Source organism: Pan paniscus, chromosome 18, assembly GCF_029289425.2.
Source record: "Pan paniscus chromosome 18, NHGRI_mPanPan1-v2.0_pri, whole genome shotgun sequence".
Lineage (NCBI taxonomy): Eukaryota > Metazoa > Chordata > Mammalia > Primates > Hominidae > Pan > Pan paniscus.
In genome coordinates this window covers 100,260,106-100,286,025 of record NC_073267.2, presented here as the reverse complement: position 1 = coordinate 100,286,025, position 25,920 = coordinate 100,260,106, and the positions used below count along the sequence as shown (strand labels likewise).

General features: G+C 40.6%; 1 protein-coding gene across 17 annotated transcripts in view; it reads left to right on the top strand.

The window, feature by feature from the left end:
• The first annotated feature begins 1,108 nt into the window (after positions 1–1,108).
• Positions 1,109–25,920, top strand: part of LOC134729330 (olfactory receptor 4K3-like) — a 29,429-nt gene continuing 4,617 nt past the window's right edge. Inside the window, exons 1-4 of one of the 17 annotated variants that reach the window (XR_010110344.1) lie at positions 1,109–1,237; positions 3,418–3,521; positions 4,154–6,190; positions 6,847–9,249. The gene's annotated coding sequence lies outside the window, so the exon portion shown is untranslated. The other 16 variants (XR_010110345.1, XR_010110343.1, XR_010110342.1 and 13 more) reach the window with 16 other exon arrangements.

Genomic DNA, 25,920 nt, shown 5'->3' with positions numbered 1-25,920 from the left:
CTGCTGAGCACAGGGTCATGGGTGAGAATGGGCAAGTCTTTTTCTTTCTCTGGTTCCTGAACTTCCCAGGCTCTCTCACTTCTGGATCCTGAATACCCAAATCCCAAGCTTCCTTCCCAGAACCAACACCTCCTCCTCATTAGAAAGATACCTTTGTTCTGTGCTTACTTTATAAAGTCTTGCTCTTTCCCTGTCCACTGCCTTGTGTCACTATGTGTGTGTCTTGGGGCCAGTGGAAAGGTGAACAGAAGCCAGTAGAGAGTAACCAGCACCAGCTTCACAGGAATGGCATGACCTTGATACGATACCGGCAGTTTTCCCTTAACATCCCTGCCCCCTAAAGATTTCAGATCATATGTCACACTCTTAAGTAACAGCGATTTGTCTTTCACGGTTTTAATCATATTGATTAAAAGCATTTGTCTTCTCCAGAACATCACATTAAGTCATCAAAAAATATAAACCTTAAAAAGATGTAATTATTGGAACTGAAAAACATAAAAGGTGAGCTTTGGAAATATCTTTGAGCAATTTATTCATTATGAACACATGTAATCTGTCGGAACAAAGTTCTAGGACAATCCAGGTCATCCTTCAATATTTGCAGAAAACAGCACAAAGAAAACTTGATACTTATACTTAGTTGGAAACTTTATGCCACAGCCATTAAATACAGAGATCATATAAAGGAATAGAGGAAGCTGTTGAATACTAAACTAACTCAAATCATCAATATCCTTACGGAGTGCACGCTGAATTAATGTAAAAAGTATTTAGTAAACAAAAAGTATTTTCAGTATACAATTAAGACTGAAAAGTATTGAGGCCTCATAAGCTGAACCTGACACAATAAATTTAAAAGGGAAACTAATTTGGAAATCAGAAAACTATCTAAGGAATTTGGGAATTAGGCTTCTGTTGCCCTCTCTGCTACTGACGGTCAAGGCCTCCTCATTGTATTCTGTCCTCCATATCGCTGCTGATTCCCATTTTGTCTATTTCCATTTACCCCACTACTACTTGCTCAGGTCACTCTCCTTCATTGTCAGTGTTTGTTCAAATCCCTCAGACCCATCCACTTCCCATCTAAACTTCCCTCCCCTTTTCCCGCTCGTTGGCTCTACCTCCCTCCTCTCTGTTTTCTCCTCACTCTCCTGCCCCACCTCGACATCCACAGCGAGGCAATGAAGAAGCCCCCGCCAAGGAAGAGCCCACTTCTCAGTGGGACACCGGGAAGGTAAACACCCAACACTCACCGCTAGTGGGAGGCGATTGCGCAGAAGCACGAGGGTTGTTACAGGATCGGGCAGGTCCCCTGCCCCAGTCTCGGACTCAGGGTCCTGTCTGAGGCGGCCACCCCGAAGCGTGGGGTTTGCGGAGACGTAGGGCCTGGCGGAGGGAAGGATGGGGAAGCATCTCAGGGAGGACTGGCGTCTGCCGAATCCCAGGGCTGCCCTGAGGGGCCAAGAGGGGCGAGGGTGGGGACGACGGAAGACAAGCCACATGCCGAATGGGGACCTGACGCGGCGCGCGACAGGATGGGCGGACGGTGAAGAGACCTAGGGAGGAAGGGCCGGACAGGGGCGACCTCAGTGACGGAACCGGACACAGACGCAGATCTGGCAGCTGAGCGACAGGCTCCGGAGCATTTCCGGGCGTCGCGGGACTCCCCGCCGACAGGAGGGCGGTTGCCGAGCCTGTGACATCCGCGGAGACCAGCAGGCCCCGGGTGTGGAGGATGCCGCAGGAAGGGGACTGCGTGGCTGGGTTTGGCCACAAAAAGCGGAGGGCACTCACCCGAGCGGACCTTGGCTCCGGAGAACCCGTTTCCCGGTCAACAAAACACGTCGCGCGAGGGGCGGGGCCCGTACGTGCAGGGAGGGGAGGCAGAGAAAAAGGCGGGGCCGGGCCGGGGCGGGGTCTCGGGCAGGGGCGGGGCCGGGGCGGGGCGGGGTCTCGGGCCGGGGCGGGGCCGGGCCGGGGCCGGGCCGGGGCCGGGACCGGGGCCGGGGCCGGGGCCGGGACCGGGGCCGGGGCCGGGGCCGGGCCGGGGGCGGGGCGCTTACCGACCTCCGGCCGCCGCTGCGCGCGTTTCTGGCCCTGCCGGTGTCTCCGCCGGTTGAAAGCGCGTGTCTGCGTCGGGTTCTGTTGGAGTGAGTTCGGTGCGCCGTGGGTCCGCGCTGCTTCCACCCAACTTCCTGTTAGGTAAGAGGCGCGTGAGGCTCCTGTGCCGGGGGCGGTGCTGCTCCCGAGTCGGCGCGCGGCGGGGACGCGAGTCCGTAGGTGCTGGCGGGAGCGAGAGTGGGGCGGGGACCCTCGCGAGCCCGCACTCCGCCTCTTCGGCCCCACACGGCGTGACGCGCGCTCGGGCTCCGCGTTCGCGTCGAGGCAGAGGCCTAGTAGGGGTCGGGCCCGGGGCTGGAGGGGCCGGGACCGGGCAGGGTGCTGCCCTGGACACCGCGCCGGCAGCTGTTCCGCGCGGGTTCGTGTCATTCCTATTTTCAACCTGTCCTGCTCCGCACCTGAGATGATTTCTAAATTCGGTACCTTTGGGACAGGCGTGGATGACATCCCATAATTTACTTCGTTATTAATTTCTAAATGTAATACATACCACTCTCTAAAAGTATTTTTTAATTTGAAATATATTTGTATATATGTACCTATATATTTATTTATTTCTGAATTTTGTCTCCAGTACATATAATGAGGCTTGTAAAGTGGATAGTGTTCAGGACATAGGTGGATTTTGCTTTTAAGTAGTAAAGACTTAATTGGTGACTTACTGGGGCTATTTGATAAGGATTTTTTTTTTTTAATGAACATTAAAAACAGTGAAATTGTATTTACGGATTTCATTAGCTTCATTTATATCTTAATTGGTGAAAACTGTAAGTTAATAACTCATTTTTATTTCCTTTGGAGATTCTTAAGTTTGTGCTACCAATGATTATTTCCAAAAAAGGCACACTTCTGGTTTTCCCAGAACTAATGCTAGCTTCTCAATCTTTTGAGTTTACTTGATATTAATGTTTGACCTCAAATCATGTCACATTTTTGAAGAAAACTTTCTCTTAGCCAGTGGAACATAAACCACCCTGGAGTTCATATAGAGGAGGGGTTCAAATGCCTCTGATAGTGTCGTGTTAAAACTCATGGCCAAACCCAAGGTCACATAGCTTTCTTTCCATGTTTTCCTCTAGAATTTGTATAGTTTTGTCGTTATAAAATGGGTCTTGTCCTAGACCCCAAGAACAGGTTTTTGGATTTCACATGGGAAATACCTTTTGGCAAGTCACAGAGTATAGTGAAGTTAAGATAGTTTATTAGCGACTACTCAGCTTCATAGCAGGGCGTCCTCAGAAAGCAAGAGGAGGAATGCACCTGTTGTAAACATATAATTTTTTTTTGAGACAGAGTTTCTCTCCTGTCACAATGGCATGATCTCGGCTCACTGCGACCTCTGCTTCCTGGGTTCAAGGATTCTGCTGCCTCAGCCTCCCAAGTAGCTGGGATTACAGGTGCGTGCCAATATACCCGGCTAATTTTTTGTATTTTTGGTAGAGACTGGGCTTCACCATGTTGGTCAGGCTGGTCTGGAACTCCTGGCCTCAAGTGATCTGCCTGCCTCGGCTTCCCAAAGTGCTGGGATAACAGGCATGAGCCACCCGGCGCCCGGGCTTAATGTTTGTTTATATAGGTTATTAAGAATCAGTTTGTGACAGGCTATTAGTATTGTTACTTCTCTTTGTTACTGTCGATTTTAACAACAATTTATGTGTGTACTATTACCTTTAAAGTAAAACTTATTTTTAAACTAAGAATGCTTTTTGTTCTTAACGTTCTGGGACATTTAAATAAGTTTCGTGTCTTTATTAACTTGTTCCCACAATCATAAATATTTTATAACCAAAAGTGCTCAACCCCCTAAATATATAATCCAACAAATTTAACATGTGTGTGTGTGAGAGAGAGAGAGAGAGAGACAGGGTCTCACTCTGTCACCCAGGCTGGAGTGCAGTGGTGCGATCATGGCTGGCTCATTGCAGCCTCAAACTTCTGGACTCAAGCAATCCTCCCACTTCAGTCTCCTGGGTAGCTGGGACTACAGGTACGTGCAAGCATGCCATCTAATTTTTTTTTTTTTTTGTAGACATAAGGGTCTTGCTATTTGCCCAAGCTGGTCTTGAGCTCCTGATCTCAAGTGATCCACCCGCCTTGGCCCTTCATGTGGAAAATTAGAAACCAAAATCCCCTGTGAATCCAGCGCACTCGAGGTTCATTCTCCACACCCAAGGTGAGGCAGCCACAGGGCCAAGCTGCGGTCTTGGAACAGAAATGTAGCATCAGGAAAGCAACTAGAACACCCGCCACACTGATAATAACCTCCGTAGTACTAATAACACTGCATCTGTGATGCTAGTGTTAGCACCCGTTGTATACAGAGAGCACACCCGTCGGGGTAACTCAGAAGCTGCCGTCCACATCCAACCCCGGGAACATGGATGTGTCCCTCAGTGCGCACATAATGCTTGGAACGCGGAGATGACATCGTCACCTAATGCTACACGCGTCACACTCATATAATCCCCGGAACACGCATGTGTCCCTCAGAGCACACACGTAACCCCTGGAACGCCCGTGACACAGTCAGACTCACGCCACACCCGTCACACTCATATAACCCCCGGAACACGCATGTATCTCTCAGAGCGTACATACCGCCCGGGATGCAGACATGGCCTTTGCAGCCCACACGAGAGGGTCTGCAGCTCTGAGGATGGAACCTTCCGGCTCTCGCTGGGGCGCTGAGTTGACAGCCTCTGCTGGCCTGGGTTTGGGCTGGATTTGGCCTCTGTCATGAAACTTCATGTTGTTGTCTCTGCCTTACTGACGTGGTATTGCCACGGTTGTTTTAAAAAGTAGTTTACTTCCCAATAATGTCATACTTCTGGGAAACTTGCAACAGCACTTAGTATGCCTTCTCCTTTATCTCCAATTCCCCAGCTGTTATTGCTGTGCCAGATTTGCAGCTTCACAAAAAATACCCCCGTGTGTTTCACCAAAAGCAGGAATACTCCTCCAGGTGATCCCCAAATAACCCCCAATTTAGGAAATACACAGTTTCTATGTGAAAGTCCAGTCTACAGACCTATTTCACTTCACTCCCTGCCCTAGGTGGGAGAAAAATGTCTATTTCCATGCGGGCCCAATTTTCCTTTTCGGGAACTGTTCCTGAGACTCAGTTTTCTGTTTTTGTTTTGTTTTGTTTTGTTTTGTTTTGTTTTGTTTTGTTTTGACGGAGTCTCCCTCTGTCACCCAGGCTGGAGTGCAATGGCGCCATCTCTGCTCATTGCAACCTCTGCCTCCCATGTTCAAGATATTCTTCTGCGTCAGCTTCCCGATTAGCTGTAGTTACAGGCACCTACCACCACACCCGGCTAATTTTCTGTATTTTTAGTAGAGATGGGGTTTCACCATGTTGGCCAGGCTAGTCTTGAACTCCTGACCTCAGGTGATCCATTCGCCTCGGCATCCCAGAGTGCTGGGATTACAGGCGTGAACCACTGCATCCGGCCGACTCTCAGTTTTCACAGCCTTAACAGATGTAAAGAGCAGAGATGACTCCAAGCTGGGTCTGCCCAGCGTTTCCTCCTAAACATGTGCAGATCCTGTGTTCCTGGCAGGAACATCCTGGCCTGGGGCTGCGCTCTCCTCACTGCAGCCCACTTGGAGGGGCACCCATCCATCCCACCACCACTGGCGATCTCACTTGGAAATGGCAAATATTCATTTACAATCACAAATTTCATCCTGTCAAGCTCCGCATTTCACTTTGCCCCTGGTTTTCCCTGGCCTTAGAACCGTGGACTCCAGACCCCGAGTTCTCCTGCCTGCTGTCCTCTCCCATCCAGTCTGCTACAGCTGCCTGCAGTCCCACTCATGGGGACATGGACTCCCAGGTGTCTTGGGGATTTTATGTGGGTTCCCCCAACCCATTCACCCAGTGCTGACTGTACTTTTTTAAGGCTTTTTCTAGATAAGTCCTTCAAGTCACAGCAGTTACGATATCTAAAAGTAGAAAAGTTAATGTTGATTTTCTAAAGACAAAAAAACAATTCATTATTAGATCGTCTGTGAGACGACCCTCAATTTTTTTATCTTTTTTTTGAGGATAGAGTCTCCCTATGTTACCCAGGCTGGAGTGCAGTGGCACGACCTTGGCTCACCACAGCCTCCACCTCTCGGGTTCAAGCGATTCTCCTGTCTCAGTCTCCTGAGTAGCTGGGACTACAGGCACCTGCCACCATGGCTGGCTATTTTTTGCAGTTTTAGTGGAGATGGGGTTTCACCATGTTTGCCAGGCTGGTCTTGATCCCCTGACCTCCAGTGATCTGCCTGCCTTGGCCTCCCAAAGTGCTGGGATTACAGGCGTGAGCCACCGTGCCCAGCTGCCCTCAATTTATAAATCAAGGAAATACTAGTTCTCTGGAACCAAAGTTCATGTTTGAAATAATTAGGAAAGAAAAATAAAATCTCATTGCTGAAAGAAAGGCAAATAGCACAATTGATTATTGAAATTGCAGAACAGGGCTGGGTGCAGTGGCTCACTCCTGTAATCCCAGCACTTCGGGAGGCTGAGGCAGGCAGATCACCTGAGGTCAGGAGTTCAAGACCAGCCTGAATAAGATGGTGAAATCCCATCTGTACTAAAAATACAAAAATTAGCCTGGTGTGGTGGCACGCACCTGTAGTCCCAGCTGCACGGGAGGCTGAGGCAGGAGAATCGCTTGAACCCAGGAGGTGGAGGCTGCATTGAGCCGAGATCGTGCTACTGCACTCCAGCCTGTGTGACAGAGTGAGACTCCGTGTATTAAAAAAAAAAAAAAAGGAAATTTCAGAAGAATTTACTGGACAGACTGTTACCTTGCTGTATTCTCTAGCCCTGTGTTAGCAGTTACAAGGTATTTTAGGTTTAAACACTTATATTTTAGTCATTTGGTATAGTTAACTATCAAAAAGTCCTGTCCACATCATGACAACCTATATAAAATTTGGAAACCTCTTCATCTATGCAATGGAAAATTGGTAAAGTAAGTGTAGATATTTAAGTTAATGAATTATTAATATTTAGGTACTGAAATGAGTGAGGGAATGTAATTATGTCATAGTTCTGGCGTGGGACTTGGGGGGGCTCCCTCTGTTGCCTCTTGCTGGACGACAAATTCGTGACCTGTGGAGACTGAAGGATAAACTGTCACCTTCATCGGAAACCCTAGTCCAGAAGGAAAGTCCTCATTTCAGGATATACCACTTTGTCCCATGCATTTCCTTTTTCTTGTTCTGTTTTTTGGAGACAAGTCTTGCTCTTTCGCCCAGGCTGGAGTGAAGTGGCCTGATATCGGCTCACTGCAACCTCCATCGCCCAGGTTCAGGCAATTTTCCTTCCTCAGCCTCCTGAGTAGCTGGGATTACAGGTCTGCACCACCACACTGGCTAATTTTTTTTTTCCTTTTAGGCGGAGTTTTGCTTTTGTTGTTAAGGCTAGAGTATGATGGCGCGATCTCGGCTCACCACAACCTCTGCTTCCCAGGTTCAAGCGATTCTCCTGCCTAGGCCTCCTGAGTAGCTGAGATTACAGGCATGTGCCACCACGCCCAGCCAATTTTGTATTTTTAGTAGAGATGGGGTTTGTCCATGTTGGTCAGGCTAGTCTCGAACTCCCAACCTCAGGTGATCCGCCTGCCTCAGCCACCCAAAGTGCTGGGATTACAGGTGTGAGCCACAGAGCCTGGCCCTAATTGTTTTATTATTTCCTAGAGAAAAGGTTTCACCATGTTGGCCAGGCTGGTCTCCAGCTCCTGACCTCAAGTGATCCATCTGCCTCAGCCACCCACAGTGCTGGGATTACAGGCGTGAGCCATCTTACCTGGCCCTTTTTATTTTTATTTTTGAGACAGGGTGTTGCACTGTTGCCCAGGCTGGAATGTAATAGTGCGATCTCAGCTTACTGCAACCTCCACATTATGGGGTCAAGCAGTCCTTCTTCCTCAGCCTCCCAAGTAGCTGGGACTGCAGCTGTGTGCCACCATGTCTGGCTAATTTTTGTATTAGTAGACATGGGGTTTGGCTGTGTCGTACTGGCTGGTCGAACTCCTGGGCTCAAGTGATCTGCCTGCTTCAGCCTCCTAAAGTGCTGGGATTACAGCAAAAAATAATTTTTATTTTATGTCTTTTATAATTTTGTATTCTAGGGTGTAATCCCTAGAATAATTTTGTATAAGAAAGAGTCTTGTGTGGTAAATCTTTTGTCCTAAGGTAAACTGATTGGTGGTTTAAATATATTTTTTAAAAAGTACACGGCTAAGACTGGGGGTTTAAGAAAATGAGGAAATATCTGGAAAAGTCAAAGAGGATTTATGAAAGGTGGGCCTTACAAAACGTTGTGTGTGTAATTGGCTTGGCTGGGATTGAAAAGAATTTGTTTATAATTTTTTTCTAAACATTGGTGTCAGGGGTGCACTGATACAGGACAAGTCTGGTTCTACAGAGTTTAAACATCAAGGTTTTTTCAAAGTACTGAACTTCTCTTAATAAAATTGAAAATGGCTTGGATTTTGTTTATCTGCCATCTTTTAAATTACAGACAGTTTTTATTTGTGTCACATTTTTGTTAGATATATTTAATTTCCCTGGTTTCAGGTTTAAAATGCTGTGCTCTTTGTTTAAAATGGTACTTTCATTTCTTGAGGAAGAGTTTTCCATTGGAAATTTTTCAGATTCACATCTCAGAGGTTCAACTTTTACAATATCTCACAGCATATAATTTGCAGGTCATAGATTATTGCCTTCAGCTTTTTCTCCCCTTAAGGAGGCCTGTGATAATAACTCTCTCCTTCAACTTGTTTATCAGGTTTTGTATCTTTTTTCTCTGGTTCCAAATCAGCTATTGTTGCATGACCCTGAAATGTTTATCTTGAAGGCCTGGAAAGGCAATGTTTTTCTCCAGTATACTTTAATTCTGTACTCTTGGTTTTTTCTCAAGGTGTTTGACTTGTTACCCTTCTACCCTTGGGCATTTTCTTCCTGTGACTGATTACATTCAAGCATCTTTTCCATCAAATTTAACTTCCAGGTTATCTAATGAGCTTTCCACAAGGAGAAACAATCAATCACACTTCAAAAGATTTCCTTTTCCTTTTTGGCAGATGGCCTGAGAAATAAAGATTTTACATTTTATCAGAATGATTTATTGTGTTGCACTTATTAGATCTTTTTGTTATTTAAAAAGAAACTGAGCTTTAAAAAGGTTAAGGTTTTTTTCATCCATGTACCTCCTGGTATTGAGTAAAGCATTTTGATTATCACTCTGGTTACATAAGTGATTATTATTTTACAAATGACCTATGATCCTATTTTGATCAAGTGTTTTAAGCCTTTGAACATCTTTCACAAACTTCCCCAAAATTAAATTATAAGACTTTTAACCTAATATTAACTTTGGAATTTTTCAGTTGGACCCCAGGAAAGATTTAAAAGACATATATGTCTCACTTTGTGCAGCTATGAAATGTTTAGGATTATTTGGTAATTTGTATAAGAAATATTGTTAAATGACAAGTGATAGTAGAACTTTCAGTTGCATTTATGGGTATGTTGTTGATATAAAGTTCTCAAAAATAATATAAATTTATAAAAATCTAATATGTTATCAGTAACAATTCTGGCAATCTTAAAATGCTACAGATAATAGAAATAACTAAATGCTGAGGCCAGCATTATCCTAATACCAACACCAGAGAAAGGTATTATGAGAAACGGAAACTACCAGACCAATATCATCTCTCATGAATATAAAGGCCAAAAAAACCTCAACAATGTATTAGCAAATGGAATCTAACAATGCATGAAAAGAATTATATACCAGTTTTTTATCTGGTTATGCAAGACAAGCAATATTCTGCTTCTCTAAGGGACTTCCTGTCTATATCAACCCCAAAAACATCAGGTTCCAGGCTGACTGGCATAAGGGGTGTATTATTTAGCCTATTATGCTACCTGGTACAACAATTAGACCACCCTGAATCTGACAGTTAAGTGGTCCCATCTGCCCTTGGCTATTCTCCAGTCTTATCCCTTTCATACTAGAGAACCAAGTTTCGTAGCAGAATCTCCAACTACTGTAATTCTTGGGTACAGAAGACAGTAATAAATGTGCTATTTAAAGATGTTAGTGACTACCTTAAAAGTATCCCCTTGACCCTCTCAGAGCATGCATACCTTTAAAAAATCTCAAAAAATATATAATACAGTCTATAGTGCCCGAAGAAATGTTCTGCAAATTTTCTTCCAGTTAATTAAGTTGAATCTAGACTATCTGATATATGAGGCCATATGAAAAAGTAATTTCTGTGATCTGTGTTTACCCTTCTTGCAACTTCTGAAAAAAAATCTAATGACACTATGAAACAGTTGCTGAAAATTTACCGGGTATTAGAAAACTAAACAAATAATCAAAGTTGTCTCATAATTTAAAAACTCTATAATGAAATTTTTAATTGGAAAATTTTGCCTGAAAATATTTAAGATGCAATATGTTTAGCCTCAGAAGACATATTTAACCTTAAAATTGGGAGACATAGTAGGATCACATTTACTTTCAAACATGAAAGGAGGGGGCATCATAAAAGATATTTGATTATATGCAATTCCAGATTATAAAATGGGAAATGAAATATGAAAGCTATAAGGAAGCAAATTTTCATCTCAATAAAATAATATAATTTCACTTTTAATAAGTAAAGTTCCCAAAAGGTATTATGTTGCTCTATGTGCTCGCCAGTTTCCCAGGCCTAGAAGTCTGAAAGAATAGGTTGCTTACTAGTTGAACATAGAGGGGTTTTAGACTAGTTTTTCCTCTTAGTATCAAGATCCCCAAATTGCACTTAAAGCACTACTAATTGTTTAACTATTTTTTCGCCCATTTTATTGTTTTCTGCTTATGTGAATATTGAATAATAATACATTTAATTATATACATGGATATAATTTTTGAAAAATTATAATTGTATACATATGCATTTTTAACATATGTAATAACATAAAGGCAAAGAAGGAACAGCAAACCTGAATCAACATTCAAGGTAACACTTGTTTTGCTTTCCAAAAAATAATTGTACACAATTATTCCCTTTAGATGAGAATGCTTTTCAACCCAATGCAAGAGGAAAATATCAGCTTATGCCAATAGCCCTGCAAATACACACTGTGGGTGGGAATTCATTAAAACATTTTAGGATGTTCTATGGAAGAGTCAAAATGCAGCTCACACAAAAAGTGTATTGTAAAGTTTGAAACTATCTAAAACTGCTCATAGATAAGGAATTAAATATGTATTTGTATTATTGACTAACTTGGAATAAACTGTCCAAGGTATTTGAGCTCCTGAATTAAGGACAATACATTGTCTGAAAATAGCATAAATGTTAAATATTTGCATTTACACTGGTGCTTACAGAAGGCACCATTTGTACATTATAAATTACTTAGATCTTCCTCAGACTCAGGAGTTGACTATTCAGTCTCTTCATTGCCATCTTCATATCTTGTTTTGCAATGAGTAAACGGCAGGACTGAGGATGAGTGTAATCATAAAGTCTAAAATGGCAAGAAATTTATCCACTGGTACTGTGGGAAATGGCTACACATAAATAAAGACGCATGGTCCAAAGAACAAAGCCACCACAGTGATGTGAGCTGAAAGAGTAGAGAGGGCCTTGGACAAATCACCTGAAGAGTGTTTCCATACAGTGACAAGGATGAAGATATAAGAGGTAATCAATAACAAGAAAGTGCCTGTGGAAATGAACCCACTATTGGCAGTAACCAGGAACTCCATCCTGTAGCTGTCTATGCAGGCAAGTTTGATAAACCAAGGAAGATCACAGTATAAGCTATCTATCTCATTAGGACTGCAAAAAGGCAAATGGACAACAAAAGCCAATTAGGTAACTAAGTGAATAAGACCAATAACCCAAGCACCAGACAGAAGCAAAACGCACATCCACGGGCTCATGATGGTCAGGTAGTGGAGGGGTTTGCATATGGCCACATATCTGTCAAAGGCCATAGCTATAAGGACCACCATCTCAGATCCACCTAGGACATAAAGGACAAATATCTGGATGACACGCCCCTGGAATGATATGGTATTGTGCCCAGAGTATAGGTCAGAAATCATCTTAGTAACTGTTCAGTAGAAAAACACAAATCCATAAATGAAAGTGGGCTAAAATGAAGTACATGGGGGAATGAATGTAAATGAGGATCGAAGGTCACTATAAACACAACAATAATGTTTCCCAGAACAACTGTCACATAAAACACTAGAAATGGCAAGCAGGAAGTGCTGCACTGGTCTGTAGGTAGAAAGTCCCAGGAATACAAATTCAGATACCTCAGAGTAATTTGCTTCAGACCTCAGGTTTTGTCTGGTGTAAACTGAAAGATCACAAATAAAATAAGAACAAAGGAATTTGTCAGGAATAAATATTGAGAAAAACATTTAAATTGTTCTTAAATATTATATTAAAAAAGAAATCTTCCTGAACCACCATAAGATGTTTTGAAATTTTTATTTATTTTTTTTTTTTAAATTTTATTATTATTACATTTTAAGTTTTAGGGTACATGTGCACAATGTGCAGGTTTGTTACATATGTATACATGTGCCATGCTGGTGTGCTGCACCCATTAACTCATCATTTAACATTAGGTATATCTCCTAATGCTATCCCTCCCCTCTCCCCTCAACCCACAACAGTCCCCAGAGTGTGATGTTCCCCTTCCTGTGTCCATGTGTTCTCATTGTTCAATTCCCACCTATGAGTGAGAACATGCGGTGTTTGGTTTTTTGTCCTAGTGATAGTTTGCTGAGAATGATGGTTTCCAGTTTAATCCATGTCCCTACAGAGGACATGAACTCATCATTTTTTATGGCTGCATAGTACTCCATGGTGTATATGTGCCACATTTTCTTAATCCAGTCTATCATTGTTGGACATTTGGGTTGGTTCCAAGTCTTTGCTATTGTGAATAGTGCCGCAATAAACATACGTGTGCATGTGTCTTTATAGCAGCATGATTTATAGTCCTTTGGGTATATACCCAGTAATGAGATGGCTGGGTCAAATGGTATTTCTAGTTCTAGATCCCTGAGGAATTGCCACACTGACTTCCACAATGGTTGAACTAGTTTACAGTCCCACAAACAGTGTAAAAGTGTTCCTATTTCTCCACATCCTCTCCAGCACCTGTTGTTCCTGACTTTTTAAGGATAGACATTCTAACTGGTGTGAGATGGTATCTCATTGTGGTTTTGATTTGCATTTCTCTGATGGCCAGTGATGATGAGCATTTTTTCATGTGTTTTTTGGCTGCATAAATGTCTTCTTTTGAGAAGTGTCTGTTCATACCCTTTGCACACTTTTTGATGGGGTTGTTTTTTTCTTGTAAATTTGTTTGAGTTCATTGTAGATTCTGGATATTAGCCCTTTGTCAGATGAGTAGGTTGAGAAAATTTTCTCCCATTTTGTAGGTTGCCTGTTCACTCTGATGGTAGTTTCTTTTGCTGGGCAGAAGCTCTTTAGTTTCATTAGATCCCATTTGTCAATTATGGCTTTTGTTGCCATTGCTTTTGGTGTTTTAGACATGAAGTCCTTGCTCATGCCTATGTCCTGAATGGTATTGCCTAGGTTTTCTTCTAAGATTTTTATGGTTTTAGGTCTAATATGTAAGTCTTTAATCCATCTTGAATTAATTTTTGTATAAGGTGTAAGGAAGGGATCCAGTTTCAGCTTTCTACATATGGCTAGCCAGTTTTCCCAGCACCATTTATTAAATAGGGAATCCTTTCCCCATTGCTTGTTTTTCTCAGGTTTGTCAAAGATCAGATGGTTGTAGATATGCTGCATTATTTCTGAGGGCTCTGTTCTGTTCCATTGATATATATCTCTGTTTTGGTACTAGTACCATGCTGTTTTGGTTACTGTAGCCTTATAGTATAGTTTGAAGTCAGGTAGCATGATGCCTCCAGCTTTGTTCTTTTGGCTTAGGATTGACTTGGCAATGCAGGCTCTTTTTTTGGTTCCATATGAACTTTAAAGTAGTTTTTTCCAATTCTGTGAAGAAAGTCATTGGTAGCTTGATGGGGATGGCATTGAATCTACAAATTACCTTGTGCAGTATGGCCATTTTCACGATATTGATTCTTCCTACCCATGAGCATGGAATGTTCTTCCATTTCTTTGTATCCTCTTTTATTTCATTGAGCAGTGGTTTGTAGTTCTCCTTGAAGAGGTCCTTCATGTCCCTTGTAAGTTGGATTCCTAGGTATTTGATTCTCTTTGAAGCAATTGTGAATGGGAGTTCACTCATGATTTGGCTCTCTGTTTGTCTGTTATTGGTGTATAAGAATGCTTGTGATTTTTGTACATTGATTTTGTATCCTGAGACTTTGCTGAAGTTGCTTATCAGCTTAAGGAGATTTTAGGCTGAGACAATGGGGTTTTCTAGATATGCAATCATGTCATCTGCAAACAGGGACAATTTGACTTCCTCTTTTCCTAACTGAATACCCTTTATTTCCTTCTCCTGCCTAATTGCCCTGGCCAGAACTTCCAACACTATGTTGAATAGGAGTGGTGAGAGAGGGCATCCCTGTCTTGTGCCCGTTTTCAAAGGGAATGCTTCCAGTTTTTGCCCATTCAGTATGATATTGGCTGTGGGTTTGTCATAGATAGCTATTATTTTGAGATACATCCCGTCAATACCTAATTTATTGAGAGTTTTTAGCATGAAGGTTGTTGAATTTTGTCAAAGGCCTTTTCTGCATCTATTGAGATAATCATGTGGTTTTTGTCTTTGGTTCTGTTTATATGCTGGATTACATTTATTGATTTGTGTATATTGAACCAGCCTTGCATCCCGGGGATGAAGCCCACTTGATCATGGTGGATAAGCTTTTTGATGTGCTGCTGGATTTGGTTTGCCAGTATTTTATTGAGGATTTTTGCATCAATGTTCATCAAGGATATTGGTCTAAAATTCTCTTTTTTGGTTGTGTCTCTGTCCGGCTTTGGTATCAGGATGATGCTGGACTCATAAAATGAGTTAGGGAGGATTCCCTCTTTTTCTATTGATTGGAATAGTTTCAGAAGGAATGGTACCAGTTCCTCCTTGTACCTCTGGTAGAATTCAGCTGTGAATCCATCTGGTCCTGGACTCTTTTTTGTTGGTAAGCTATTGATTATTGCCACAATTTCAGATCCTGTTACTGGTCTATTCAGAGATTCAACTTCTTCCTGGTTTAGTCTTGGGAGGGTGTATGTGTTGAGGAATTTCTCCATTTCTTCTAGATTTTCTATTTTATTTGCGTAGAGGTGTTTGTAGTATTCTCTGATGGTAGTTTGTATTTCTGTGAAATCGGTGGTGATATCCCCTTTATCATTTTTTATTGCATCTATTTGATTCTTCTCTCTTTTCTTCATTAGTCTTGCTAGCGGTCTATCAATTTTGTTGATCCTTTCAAAAAACCAGCTCCTGGATTCATTAATTTTTTGAAGGGTTTATTGTGTCTCTATTACCTTCAGTTCTGCTCTGATTTTAGTTATTTCTTGCCTTCTGCTAGCTTTAGAATGTGTTTGCTCTTTCTTTTCTAGTTCTTTTAATTTTGATGTTAGGGTGTCAATTTTGGATCTTTCCTGCTTTCTCTTGCGGGCATTTAGTGCTATAAATTTCCCTCTACACACTGCTTTGAATGTGTCCCAGAGATTCTGGTATGTTGTGTCTTTGTTCTCGTTAGTTTCAAAGAGCATCTTTATTTCTGCGTTCATTTCGTTATGCACCCAGTAGTCATTCAGGAGCAGGTTGTTCAGTTTCCATGTAGTTGAGTGGTTTTGAGTGAGTTTCTTAATCCTGAGTTCTAGTTTGATTGCACTGTGGTCTGAGAGACAGTTTGTTATAATTTCTGTTCTTTTACATTTGCTGAGGAGAGCTTTACTTCCAACTATGTGGTCAATTTTGGAATAGGTGTGGTGTGGTGCTGAAAAAAATGTATATTCTGTTGATTTGGGGTGGAGAGTTCTGTAGATGTCTATTAGGTCCGCTTGGTGCAGAGCTGAGTTCAATTCCTGGGTATCCTTGTTAACTTTCTGTCTCGTTGATCTGTCTAATGTTGACAGTGGGGTGTTAAAGTCTCCCATTATTATTGTGTGGGAGTCCAAGTCTCTTTGTAGGTCACTCAGGACTTCCTTTATGAATCTGGGTGCTCCTGTATTGGGTGCATATATATTTAGGATAGTTAGCTCTTCTTGTTGAATTGATCCCTTTACCATTATGTAATGGCCTTCTTTGTCTCTTTTGATCTTTGTTGGTTTAAAGTCTGTTCTACCAGAGACTAGGATTGCAACCCCTGCCTTTTTTTGTTTTCTATTTGCTTGGTAGATCTTCCTCCATCCTTTTATTTTGAGCCTATGTGTATCTCTGCACATAAGATGGGTTTCCTGAATACAGCACACTGATGGGTCTTGACTCTTTATCCAATTTGCCAGTCTGTGTCTTTTAATTGGAGCATTTAGTCCATTTACATTTAAAGTTAATATTGTTATGTGTGAATTTGATCCTGTCATTATGATGTTAGCTGGTTATTTTGCTCATTAGTTGATGCAGTTTCTTCCTAGCCTCGAAGGTCTTTACATTTTGGTATGATTTTGCAGTGGCTGGTACTGGTTGTTCCTTTCCATGTTTAGTGCTTCCTTCAGGAGCTCTTTTAGGGCAGGCCTGGTGGTGACAAAATCTCTCAGCATTCACTTCTCTGTAAAGTATTTTATTTATCCTTCACTTATGAAGCTTAGTTCGGCTGGATATGAAATTCTGGGTTGAAAATTCTTTTCTTTAAGAATGTTGAATATTGGCCCCCACTCTCTTCTGGCTTGTAGAGTTTCTGCCAAGAGATCCGCTGTTAGTCTGATGGGCTTCCCTTTGTGGGTAACCCGACCTTTCTCTCTGGCTGCCCTTAACATTTTTTCCTTCATTTCAACTTTGGTGAATCTGACAATTATGTGTCTTGGAGTTGCTCTTCTCGAGGAGTATCTTTGTGGCATTCTCTGTATTTCCTGAATCTGAACGTTGGCCTGCCTTGCTAGATTGGGGAAGTTCTCCTGGATAATATCCTGCAGAGTGTTTTCCAACTTGGTTCCGTTCTCCCCGTCCCTTTCAGGTACGCCAATCAGACATAGATTTGATCTTTTCACATAGTCCCGTATTTCTTGGAGGCTTTGTTCATTTCTTTTTATTCTTTTTTCTCTAAACTTCCCTTCTCACTTCATTTCATTCATTTCATCTTCCATCACTGATACCCTTTCTTCCAGTTGATCACATCAGCTCCTGAGGCTTCTGCATTCTTCATGTAGTTCTCGAGCCTTGGCTTTCAGCTCCATCAGTTCCTTTAAGCGCTTCTCTGTATTGGTTATTCTAGTTACACATTCGTCTAAATTTTTTTTCAAAGTTTTTAACTTCTTTGCCTTTGGTTTGAATTTCCTCCTGTAGCTCGGAGTAGTTTGATCGTCTGAAGCCTTCTTCTCTCAACTTGTCAAAGTCATTCTCCATCCAGCTTTGTTCCATTACTGGTGAGGAACTGCGTTCCTTTGGAGGAGGAGAGGCGCTCTGCTTTTTAGAGTTTCCAGTCTTTCTGCTCTGTTTTTTTCCCCATCTTTGTGGTTTTATCTACTTTTGGTCTTTGATGATGGTGATGTACAGATGGGTTTTTGGTGTGGATGTCCTTTCTGTTTGTTAGTTTTCCTTCTAACATACAGGATCCTCAGCTGCAGGTCTGTTGGAGTTTGCTAGAGGTCCACTCCAGACCCTGTTTGCCTGGGTATCAGCAGCGGTGACTGCAGAACAGTGGATTTTCGTGAACCACGAATGCTGCTGTGAGATCGTTCCTCTGGAAGTTTTGTCTCAGAGGAGTACCCAGCCATGTGAGGTGTCAGACTGCCCCTACTAGGGGGTGCCTCCCAGTTAGGCTGCTCGGGGGTCAGGGGTCAGGGACCCACTTGAGGAAGCAGTCTGCCCATTCTGAGATCTCCAGCTGCATGCTGGGAGAACCACTGCTGTCTTCAAAGCTGTCAGACAGGGACATTTAAATCTGCAGAGGTTACTGCTGTCTTTTTGTTTGTCTGTGCCCTGCCCCCAGAGGTGTAGCCTACAGAGGCAGGCAGGCCTCCTTGAGCTATGGTGGGCTCCACCCAGTTGGAGCTTCCTGGCTGCTTTGTTTACCTAAGCAAGCCTGGGCAATGGTGGGCGCCCCTCCCCCAGCCTCGCTGCTGCCTTGCAATTTGATCTCAGACTGCTGTGCCAGCAATCAGCAAGACTCCGTGGGCATAGGACCCTCCGATGCATGTGCAGGATATAATCTCCTGGTGTGCCGTTTTTTAAGTCCATTGGAGAAGCGCAGTATTAAGGTGGGAGTGACCCGATTTTCCAGGTGCCATCTGTCACCCCTTTCTTTGACTAGGAAAGGGAACTCCCTGATCCCTTGCGCTTCCTGAGTGAGGCAATGCCTCACACTGCTTCGGCTCGCACATGGTGTGCTGCACCCACTGTCCTGTGCCCACTGTCTGTCACTCCCTAGTGAGATGAACCCGATACCTCAGATGGAAATGCAGAAATCACCCGTGTTCTGCATCGCTCACGCTGGGGGCTGTAGACCAGAGCTGTTCCTATTCGGCCATCTTGGCTCGACCCCCCCGGATCAGTTTCTTGGTTAGCCACCCTTCAGCCTGTTTTCCCTTTGCTCTCCTTATCCCTTTTGTTTTCACTTTTGTTGTCTGAAGATTTATCCTTTCCTGCTGCCTTTTTTGGCTTTGTTTCCAGTTTAACAGAAGCAGGTTTAGCTGACAACAATGCTTTTTTTCTGTTGTTGGGTATCTCTATTGAGATTCCATTTTTCAACCTCATTGGTTTCTGACCTAATATTCATTTCTTTGCACATTGGGCTTATCTTCTTTTTTTTTCAGTTTTCTCAGGTAGAAGCTTATTATTATTGATTTAGGTCTATCTTCTTTTCTAATATGTGTAATCAATGATATAAAGTTCCCTCTAAACACTGCATTCATTGCCTCCCACAAATTTTGTCTTTTCATTTATATTTAGTTCAAAATATTTTTAATATCTTCTGAGACTTATTTTTTGATCCATTTGTTATTATTAACAAGTGTTGTTTAATCTCCAAATATTTTAGTTTAATTCCTTTGTAATCTAACTTTTAGTTTAATTCCTTTGTAATCTAAGAACATGTTTTATATAATTTCCATTCTTTTAAATTTGTTAAGTGTGTTTTATGGAGTAGAATGTGGTCTATCTTTATGAATGTTCCATGTGAGCTTGAGAAGAATGTGTGATCTGCTGTTCTTAGATGTAGTTTTCTAAATATGAATTAGGTCAAGTAGATCAATGGCGTTGTTGAGCCCTATGATGTCCCTAGGGATTTTCTGCCTGCTGGATCTAACAATTACTGAAAACAAGGTGTTGAAGTCTGCAAATGCAGTGGTTGTTTGTCTGTTTGTCCTTGGAGTTCTATCAGTTTTTGCCTTAACGTTGTTGTTAAATGTTTACACATTCAGAATTATTATGTCTCTTTTGAGAATGAATGAATTCCCTCAGATTAAGTGTGTCTCAGAATATATTTTGTCATTCTTCACTTTTGATGGATAATTTTGCTAAACATAGTATTCTAGTTTGATTTTTTTTCAATGCTGTAAATATTTCACTCCTTTCTCTGCTACATGGATTGACCAAAAACATTATGCAATTTATATTCTTGTTCCTCTGTATGTACGGTTATTTCCCTATATCCTATGGATTCTTTCAAGTCTTTTTTCTTTTTTTTTTTTTTGGCTTTTCTGTAGTTTAGATGTGACATGCCTAGGTGTGGATGGGTTTTTGTTCTGTTTTGTATTTATCCTGCTTGGTGTTGTCTAAGATAAGTGGTTTCATCACTGCCATTAATTTGAGAAAATTCTGAGCTATTATTATTTCACACATTTCTCCTGCCCTTTTTCTTTTACTGTTCTTCTGGTATTCCAGTTGCACATATGTCATACCTTTTATAATTGTACAATTCTTGGATATTCCGTCGGGGGTGGGGGTCTTCTATTTTCCTCTGTGCATTTCAGTTGGGAAGTTTCTATTCAAAAGTCTTCAAGCTCACTGAATCTTTTCTCAGCTTTGTCCTGTCTACTGCTGAGCCCATGAAAAGCATTCATTTGTTCATTTGCAGAACAGAGGCCAAAGAGGAAATTATCAGGAACTCACCTTGCACAATTTCATGTAATTATTTGTGCTAATAGCCCTCCTCGATTTTTCATCTTCATCTTTCACTCTGTGGTACCTAAGAACACAGATTCTCTGAGCCAGGCAGTCATAGTCTGAGTCTTGTCTCTGTTACTGTGATGGTTAATACCGAGTGTCAACTTGATTGGATTGAAGGATACAAAGTATTGATCCTGGGTGTGTCTGTGAGAGTGTTGCCAAAGGAGATTAACATTCAACTCCCTGGGCTGGGAAAGGCAGACCCACCCTTAATCTGGGTTGGCACAATTTAATCAGCTGACAGGATGGCTGGAATATAAGCAGGCAGAAAAATGAGAAAGGAGAGGCTGGCCTAGCCTCCCAGCCTACATCTTTCTCCTGTGAGGGATGCTTCCTGCCCTCAAACATTGGACCCCAAGTTCTTCAGTTTTGGGACTCGAACTGGCCCTCCTTGTTCCTCATCCTGCAGACAGCCTATTGTGGGACCTTGTGAGTATGTGAGGTGATAATTTATATATATATATTCCATTAGTTCTATCCCTCTAGAGAACCCTCACTAATACAATTACTTATGAACTATGGGATATTAATCAAGTTACAAATGCCAAGCCTCATATGTTTTTGTATCTAAAATAGGAGCTCTTGTATTATCTTAATGTTGTTTGTTTATTGTTTTCTTGTACATTTTTGGAAAGTAACTGAAGCAGCTCAGATAAACCAGGTGAATGTATAATCTCTAAAATGGTGATAATAGATCGAGTTTATACATATAGAATGCCAGTTTATACATCTCCTCAGATTGTGTAGATGCTATATTTAAATATGTTGATATTCATCATATTGTCTGGAATATTCACACAATGGAATCTGAATAGTTTATTTACAACTTTTTATCTATTCTTTTGATTCCTTGTATCTAATCAACAATATTTTTATGTAAAATATTTTCTAGGTTATGTCTCAAGACCTGAGGCCTTGCTTTACCTGATCTTCAGCTTAATTGACCAGAGGACTCATCACTACTTACCTGATTAATGTCAAGCCCAATAGTCCCACCCTTGCCACATTCTCTTCCCAAAGCCCAAGCACTCATTCCTAAAGTGCAAAGACAACACTTTAAAAACGTGTTTTTTCTTTTGAACAAAAAGGAGGTATCTTTTAAATAATGTTATCTTAATTCCTCATTTCTCTAAAAGCAACCACTCCATTAAATGAAAGATATTTAAGCATAAATTGATTTTAATACATTAAATATTAAAATACCTTTCATATACGGATGATCCCCAATTTATAATGGTTCTACTTATAATTTTTCAACTTTGCAATAGTGCAAAAGCCATACATATTCTGAGAAACTATGCTTTAGGTACCCATACAATCATTCTGTTTTTCACGTTCAGTTCTGCATTCAAGAAACTACATAAGATAGTCAATATTTTATTGTAAAACAGGCTGTATATGATTTCATCCAACTGTAGGCTAATGTTAGTGTATTAAGCATGTTTAAGGCAGGCTAGGCTAAGCTATGATGTGTTGAATGCATTTCAATTTTTAATATTTTCAACTTATCATGGGTTTATTGAGATGTAACCCCATTTTAAGTCAAGAAACGTGTGTACCGTATATCAAAAAACAGAACTCATCAAAATATACATGTTAACATATGCACATGTTATTATGTAATTACATGAAAAGGAAACTAGAACAAAATCCCTAAAAATATGTACAAGACTTATTTTTGGCAAAAAAAAAAGTAATTAAAAAAAGGAGACAGAGGCAGATTATTATATATCTTTCTCAAGCTTTAAAGTGTTGGAACTTTGAACAGTAAACCTGAATTTGCATAATACCTTATAAATGAAAACAAAAGATAAGCTTCTGCTATTGATGTTATTTATAAGAATATTAGTAATTTTATTTTTTACATAATATGTTAAACCTAGAACATTGCTCACATAAGCACAGAAAGTTTTGAGACCTTAACGTGCTTCTCTACTCTTCATTGTGTATGCTTCATACAAAAGCAGTGGTTCAGGGCTGGCTGCTCTGTCATAGGCATGGCTGCTGCATCAGTGCCCAGCTCATCTCCCGCTGCCTGTCACCCACTCCTACCAACACAAGTCATCTGGCTTCTGCTGGGGTTAGAAATGGAAGCTCTGCTCTGAAATAATGTTTCTCTTTTAAAAAATTAAACAAAGAAATGTTTTAAAACGGCTTAACTTCTATCATTAGAACCTTTAGAATTGTATTCGCTAGGGCTCTTTGTCTTTAACAAAAGGTTCTCTATTAAGTGATATTCTCAATTCAGAGAAACTGGAAAACTATGAGATCCCAAAGGAATATGGTATAGGTAGTTTGAAAGCCTTCCACCCCAGAGGCTACTCTGCAGTGAATATATGCCTCACACTCTCCCACAAACACTGGTCACTGCAGAAAATGCATTGTTTTGCTGCAATAGGGTTTTATTTCAGACGTCAGTTAAAATATGGGCAATGCTTTATCCATGGGAGAAAAATGTGGTGAGATAATGATGTCTGTCCAGTAAGATATGGTCTGTATTCTAACCTATCCCTTACTTCCTCTATCACATTTAAGAGAATTTCACAATGTTTTAACACCATTTTTCCACACCTACTAACTAACTGGGATAGTTTGAAAGTGCTGCATAGCTTCCAGAAATATCAAGGGTTTTCTCCCAGCTACATCTTGGGACTTCTGTACTCCCTACAGCATCAAAGGGAATGACTGCTAGACAGTCTCACACCTTGATAGATGCCCTGGTTGAGGAAGGCCTCTTCTTACATATCCGTAATAATCAGAGTCCATAGTTTTCCTGGATTAAGGGACTGTTCTAGGTACAGATATGTGACTGTCATTAGCGGAAATTTTCAAACAGGGAAAAAATTGTTAATAATTTATTGAGATAAGGAGAAACTTGGTAGAAAATATGGAAGGAAATCTGTTAAAAGCTATAACTGTCAATGGTGCCATGGAAATAAAATTATGTTCTGGGAACTGAATAGAGATGCAGGATAATACCACATGAGGAGAAGGACAAATGTCAGAGAACATTGGGTGTGCCTCCCAATCATGCTAATTCTGAGCTCTGAAACTTCTAACAAGTTACCTGGAGAGTCAGACTCAGAATAAGACCCATTTCATGGGGTTGTTGTGAAGATTAATTTAGACAATGTGAGTGAAAGTTTCAGGCACACAGCAGGTATTCAGAGAGACAGGGCAACACAGAGAGGGTTTTAGTTTTTCACATGACCCTAAAAGCAGCAGCTCCAAAATAAATGGAAATGGTTTCATTTTCTTTCTGTGCTTCTTTTTTTTCCCTATATTTTCTTCTCTTTGGTGAGGTCTGCTTTAAGTCATTCCATTTTATAAATATATACTCTTGCAATTTAGAGAGTAACTTCTCCCTAGGGTATGTCTGAAAATTAATTATACTTGTATTGTCAGTATTGATATTAAATTATAATTTATTTTATTAGTAATACTTTATCTTTTGTAATTTAACTAAAATAATACTAACAACTTTTAAAATAAGTAATAAGGTAAAAAAGCAGGCATAGGCTTTTACTCTTTGTGTATAGTACCAACAGTCTATTTCTTTTTTATCTGACATGACCAGTAGAGATTAATGCACACAATAAGAAAATATTCAATAAATTCTTGTTGACTAGAGTAGAAAAAATAATCCCCTTCTAAATCTGGTACTTTCTAATTCTGTTCTTATTTTTATCCCTGGTATCCAATAATACTGTTGAATGTAAACAACAACTTCAATTATATACAACAGTGGGGATAAGCCCAGACTCAAACAACTTGAAGCTGTAAGTTCCAAAAGTAATCATAACAGAATTATTATGGATACATGGAATATTTTTCATGCAGCTATTTTCCACTTATATTTCTTATGTCAGTTACCTTTTCATAGGACACGTCGTCCTGGTAAGAGTTTTATTATTTCATCATGATTCATAGAAATCATATTCCTTTCCAACCAAACTAAACTATAATCATTCTTTCTAGACACTAACTCTACTACATTCTCTATTATCTATGGACATTTTCCTTTTGTTGACTTTTTTTCAGCTGTAAAAATGAGTATAATTGTTATTATGATTATGAAATAAGTGTTTTGCACAGCCCTGAGTGCACTGTCCTCTCTCTCAAAGATACACGTATATACTCTCTCTCAATATGTGTGTGTGTATATTTATATATACACACGCATATACTCTCCCTCTCAATGTGTGTATATATATAATTTTATACATATATAACTTTATATATGTTTTATGTATTTATAAAGCTCTCTCCATATATATATATATTTATATATACTATCTAAACTATCTAGCAACAATCTAGCTGGCTCCCAACCTTAACAGAGGGCTGTGTAACACCAATCATCAGAAAATTATCATGGGTATTGGAAATAAGTGATTCATTATAGCAAGGCTTTGAGATCCAGATATCTAAAAAAAGAAAAAGAAGGAGAGTAAGAAGGAAAACTAGGAGACAGAAAATACAAGAGAGGAGAGGGAAAGCAAGAAATAGAAAGAATGTAAATCTATTTTCCAGTTTCACAGAATTGTATTTTTAAAGGAATTAATAGCAAAAATGAGTAGGTTAGAGACAAAATTTCTACAACTTGTTGGTAAGGAATCTATTTAGTTTGTATATGCCATTTACCCTGGCATTGTGAAAGGAAATCTTCTGCCAGTGATGATTAGGGGAAACTATGTATTTCAAAAAACATAGCTTCTTCATCTAAGATAGATGAGACTGATTGGAAATAGCTTCCTGTGGTGACGTTGGAAAACGGAGGGAATTATCTAATCTCAAAGTGCGTAGCCAGAGTCTTGGGTCCCAGGGGCCTTCTCCTTTGTCACACTAAAATCTGTTTTTAAAGCAACTTGATGCACATCCCTCTCCCAGTCTTCACCACAGACTTTGCTTCATTTTAGTCCCTGCAGAGATTTCCAGACTTTAGCTTCTCAAAAATCATCTTCTTTTGAACTAGAAATTTAATGCAAGACAGTGTATTCTAGGGTCATAGATCGTGTCTGGCAACATGGCTTTTGAACACATTTTAGAGTTCTATATTGAAGATTAGACCTTAGGAGTCACAATGGCTGTGGTATGCCTCAGGTTTTGAGTAATTTTTTACAGGCTACACAAGCTTCGAGTTTCATGATCAGAGAACATTTCTTCCTAATGCCCATTATTTTTCCTTATGCCTAGAATAGTTATTCTTTCACAGATGGTTAACCACCTTCTCCTTGACTGGTTTATCTGCCCTTATATTTAATTAGCTATTTTCATTGATGAAAAACGTTTTGTCATTTTGTCAAGACTAGTAGTAGGATCTCTTTATTTATTCATTAATGAAACAATTATTGACCTTCAAACAATGTCCTAATATTTTCCAGTATTTCAAACGTATATTTAGGCACTATTTTTCTACCATATAGTCCCTACATAATAATATGTGCTTTTCAAAAATAATATTATTGGCCAGGCACGGTGGCTCATGCC